Consider the following 6,000-nt stretch of genomic DNA (forward strand, 5'->3'; position numbering starts at 1 on the left):
TGGGCTCAGCCTCATCGGCGTCATCGTTGGGCTGGGCTGGGCTCTGCTTGTTGACGCCGCTGGAGTTGTGTGTGTCTGTGAGCGTGTGTGAATGTCAGAGGCCGTGTGAGAGATAGAGAGAAAATGAGAGAGTTTTGTGAGTGTGGGAAATGAAAATGTAAGTGGGTTTCTGTAGGTGAGGCTGAGAGAGTGAGAGTGCTCTGGTTTGTGTGAGAGAGGGTGTGAGTGTGAGTGTGAGTTAGAGTGAGAGAATAGAGAGACGAAGACGTTAATTTTAAAAAACCCCAATTGGAAACCGAGTCTCTAAGACTCGATTTCCAGGGGCTTCCACGTAGTTCATCCACGTTGGCACACATGTGGAAATCGAGTCTTAGAGACTCGATTTCCATGTAATGCCAAGTGGCAACTCTGCCACATCAGAGCTGATCAACGCATACAAACCGAGCCTTAAAGACTCGATTTTGAAGGTCAAAATCGAGTCTTTAAGACTCGAGATGATAGTAACTCATTATGTTTGTAAACGGAGCCTACTAACTATATAGTTACGATTTTAGGGCCAGTTGGCCATTTTGGCCTACTATTGATGGTAGCATAAATTATCAAACATGACATTGGTTCGACCAAATCATTTGAAGATACCTAAATAGTTTTTTTTTTTTTTTTTTTTTTTGCAATTTTCATGATATTAGTTACACCAAGTTTCTTATTACATTGCTATTAAAAAAAAAAAAAAAGTTTCTTATTACATTGCTATTACCTATATAATTTTAAAAATTACTATTAAATACTACAAGCCCGTTTGTTTAGGCGTTTAGATTGCTTAAAACGATAGTTTAACTAATCGCAATTTCGAGCATACATTTGGCTAGGCGATATTTGCAAGATTGTGTTTTCAATTCCGAAGATTTTCACGATTCTGAAAATGCAATTTTTCACTACTTTTTCAACATCATGCGATTTGAAAGATTAGGTTGCCACTAATTGTTTCGGCTAAAAACCCAAACTAGCCTCAACTTCAGGCTTAATGACCGAAATACCAGCCTATCCCTTCCCCATATATATATATATATATATATATTATCCCCAGCCTTTGGTTCTCTCCTCATCAGTTTCACGATATTTGCTTCTTTCTTCTCTGTTATTGATCAGTTGCTCTCTCTGATTATCGTCATTGTTCTTCATCATGATTTCTAGGTAAACATTCTCCATTACCCATCTTTGAAGTTATGATATTGATATGGGCTTTTGCATGTTAGTTTAGATGACTAATTAAACACAAAATATTAGAACTTACCTGGACTAAGGGATTTGTTGTTGCTGCTACTATTTCTTTACTGGTTGTGAAGTTTTTAAAACAATTCCAGATAGATGGGGTTGATCAAAACCATTTGAATTGGATGGGATTAGTTTTTTCTTGTTGAATATTAGATGGATTTGAAAAAAAATATCAAGTTGTAGCTGTTATTTCTTTACTAGTTTGTGAAGTAAAAAATAAAAAATAAAAAAATCAAATAGATGGGGTTGATCAAAACCATTTGGATTGGATGGGATTAGTTTTTTCTTGTTGAATAGTAGATGGGTTTGAAGAAAATTTCAGGTGGTTGTTGCTTTGAGATTAGATTTTACCTTCATTTTTTTTTACTAGAAAATTTTTTAATTTGAAACAATCTTTGGGTACAGTTGGTTCCATGCAAAACATTTTAAGATGCTTGATGTTGTTTGTTTTTAGTTGTTAGAGTGTATTACTCAATGCCTAATGTTGTTCTAAAGTGCTTTTGTAATTTAGAGTGTTTTACAATACTTTTGCTTTTGTAGTTACGAGTGTTTTTGCAATTAAGAGTGTATTACTCAAAATGTCATAAAATGTTTAGAATGAATTTGCATGTTTTCCTTCAATTGTGTAATGTTTTACAACATACATATGGACTTCAGCACACAAGGCATATTAGGCTTGAAGAGTCAATAGGTATATGTTTGATGATATTTGGACAAGGAGCATGTAACAGGTTGGTTCAAGAAAGATTCTAATATTCTAGTGAGACTATACATAGACATTTTTATAGCATTCTAAAACGCCTTAACATAATGTCAATGGATATAACCCTACATTTAGTGTAGTTCCAAGACATATACAAAAGAAACCATTATACATGCCACACTTTTAGGTATTTATTTCATACATTCTAATTTGCTTCTAATATTTGTTAAGATTATTTACTAACTAAAATTTATATTATATTTTAGGACTGTATTGGTGTCATTGACAATACACATATCCAAGTTGTTGTTGGAGAGAACAAGAGAGGGTGTGCCATCTTTTAATGTGATGGTGGCAAGCAATTTTGATTTACTTTTCACATTTGTTACGGCTAGATGGGAAGGTGTAACACATGATACATGTATTTTCTTAGATGCTATCCATCGAGAATCTGTCAACTTTCCAAAACCACCACCAGGTATATAAAATTTTTATAAATTAAATATGTATGAAGGATATTATTTATGTACATCTTATATGTTTTTTTTTTTTTTCTTTTACTAGGAAAATATTATTTAGTTGATGTTGGATACCCCTTTAAGGAAAGGATATTTGTCACCTTATAAGGGATAGAGATATCTTCTTTCAAATTTTCGACGAGTTGGTCAAGCAAATCACCTAGAAGAGAGGTTTAACTATGTTCACTCATCACTTAGAAGTGTGATTGAGCGAACTTTTGGAGTGTGGAAGAATAGATGGAAAATCTTGAAGCAAATGCCATCTTATGACATTAAGCACCAAAGAAAAATTATAGTTGCTACTTGTGTTTTGCATAATTTTATCAGAAAACATTATAGGGAGGATGAGGGATTTAATTGGGATGAGCATGACTTGGTTGGACCAAGAAGCAATAGTAGTGGAGAAGGTAGTAGTAGACAGAAAAACATTGAGAATATATAAGATGAGGAGATGAATTTATTCGTGACAAGATAGCTCGGTCCATTTGTGGGTTATAAATAATATTTTCATTATTTCTATTTTGGTTTTCAATGTTTTGGATAAGAACTTTTTTTATTATTATAATGGATTTTCTAGTATTGATGTCGTTGGTAATGAACATTTTAATATAATTATTTTCCTAATCATTTTAATATCTTTCTCTTGGTGAGTTTTTTTTTTTTTTTCAATTTTAAATTTGATAAATTTCTCTCCATGAATTTCAACAATGACAACATCATTATTGTTATTATTATTAATGCAATTGTCAAGCTTAATTACATATTTTCAATAATATTAATAAAAAAAACACCAATTATAGGAAAAATGACAAAATAACCTTAATAAAATAGTTAATTCCTTTTTGGGAATTTACATCCAAAACAGCTTATCCAAACAGGCTCTACATATACGATATCAATTCATAATCACTGTCAGTAAAATTCTACTATATATAACACAAAATAAAAGGAATAAATTGGTCCAATAGTATCTCCTAATAAATTGAATGGAGATATGTGCATAAGATCATTTAGCTCAATTACAGTTTGTTACATTTAAGATCTTTACATACAAAATATTTGAATAGAAAACTTATAAAAAAAATATGCTCATTAGTTCAGAGAAAAATTAACAGCAAAAATATAAACAATTTAATTTGTATGGAAAGCTAATAAAAGCAAAATCCAATTTTAATTTACCTAGTTAGCAATGTACCATACATAACTATGGTATATTACATAAATGACTTATAAATTTGAATTATTTTTTGTTACACAAAATATGGCTCATAAATATAAAATCATTCAAACTCTCTCTTCCTCTAATTTTATATATAGATTTAGATATATGATTATGTTTTTTATGGTTTATTTATATTAGACTCATCGTTTTTTACGCTAAATTAACTCACTTAGCACAAAAATTTAAAACTTAGATTAGATAGGACACATGACACAAAATTAGACTTTAATTGAATTCTGAAAGCTCAATAGTGTAAACACTATAACTTTTTAAGACCTCTAATTTTAAAATTACGGCTAAATTACTTTTACTCTACTTATCTAAGTGTGTAATAAGAGTAAATGAAACACAATAAACTGAAACTAAACTCTAGTGCATAATCAAATACAATAAACAATCAATGTAAAGCACAAAGAGTAAAGGAAGAGAGATGCAAACACAAGATAATACTGAGATGTGTTATCAAAGAGGAAACCAAAGTACTCAATGAAAAACTTCTCCACGGCTCTCTAAGTTGAAATGATCTACTAGTGAATAAGTTGGAGTATAAAGATACCAAAAAGACCCTCTAAGCCTAATCCACCCAAAATACTTGAGCCCTCCAAGCTCCAACTACTAATGAACTTCTCAAAGTCTTGTCTTTACTAACTTCCCAGATCTTGCAATTCTACCCAATTGCATTGCCAAGCCTCACCGGCTTATTTTGGCAAATATCCAATGCTTCCCAAGCTCCAAAACACTCTCTACTCTCTGAATAGGTGTAGGTTATATTTGAGTACAAATCTCCTCTCAAGGTATAACAATAGGAGAGGGGAGGAGCAGAGACTATAAGGATTTCTCTTTTAAGGATGAATAGCTCTCTCTAACAAGATGGGTAGAAACCTCTCTCTAGGGTTTTCTTCTGAACAGCCTCCTTACAATTTTGTGGATAATAAGGGTATATATAGTATGGGTGAAGGGTATAAGAGTCACACTTAAAATCCTAGCTATCGGTGCATCTTGCGAGCTAGCCAAGTCGTAAGATGAGTAGTGAAACACATTGACTCTTCAGCTTCCAGCAATTGCTCATCATGCATCCTTCAACTGTCTTGATAAAATCTTCACCACCTAAGACTAAACTCATTACAATTAAATCCTACAAAATACAAGGAAATAAATTAATGAAATTGCAACACTTTTTGTCATGGAATAAAGCCAATATAAATGTCATGTGAAAAACCATAACTTAACAACCTCCCCCTTTGGTTATTCCGTGACAAAAACACCCTATAACAAACTATAGAATTAAATGTGAGTTTGGGAACAATGGCAAAACTTACTCACACCTAAATCTAAAACTTGTGATGAACTTAGAACCAAATACTTGTTTTCTGAAACACTTGCACAAAACAGATTAGACTCCCAAGGTAAAACAAGTAATAAAGGATAAGTATAAAGTAACAAGTAAATTGCGATAAAGTAAACATGATGTAAAACGTATGAGCAACTTGATTAAACACCAAACAGTTATATGGAAATGACAACAATGATCACCTAGCAAAAAAAAAAATGATCATCTGAATATGCAGTCAATAAAGCACAAAGCATAAAGGATGTATGCATGTCCAACACATAAACATAATGCGATGAGAACAATAAAGCATAGAAACTAAAAGTAACTCAAAGCACCATAAAGAAAACAAAAAAACAAAATATGGTTTTCTCATAAAAAGATGTCTTCTCCACTTTAGTACATGCATCTCTCCTATGGAATTTCTCCCTCTACAAATGTGCACGAGATAAAATTTCTCCCCTTGAGAATGTGCACAAGAGTCATATAGAAATGACGATACTCTCCTCCTTTTTTGTCACAAATAGACAAATAGACCATGAAGAAGGAGAGGAAGAAAAGATGATAAGAACAATGATAAGGATGCATATGGGGTACAAGATGAATGAAAATTGAAGCTCAAACAAAAGACAAAACACCTTAAAAACAAAATGCTACAAAGTATAAAGTAAACATGACATGCTAAGAATACTAGAAGATCAAAATGATGCAAGAGCATGAAATAGAACATGGCATGATAAGGGTGACAAGATGCGTGCAAAAGGTGCATATGTGCAATGCATGAATAAGGCATGAGAAATGCACATGTGGGGTAAGGTGTGTGAAATGCACAACCAATAAACCAAACATGTTTCAAATGAGGAAACATGAAAAACCCCAAAGTTTGGTACTCATTGGAGTCCAAATGAGTGAAAAAATGCCTAAGAGGCAATTTATCAAAAACTTAGTGTGC

The sequence above is a fragment of the Quercus lobata genome, chromosome 3 (genome assembly GCF_001633185.2).
Source record: "Quercus lobata isolate SW786 chromosome 3, ValleyOak3.0 Primary Assembly, whole genome shotgun sequence".
In the NCBI taxonomy this organism is placed as follows: Eukaryota; Viridiplantae; Streptophyta; class Magnoliopsida; order Fagales; family Fagaceae; genus Quercus; species Quercus lobata.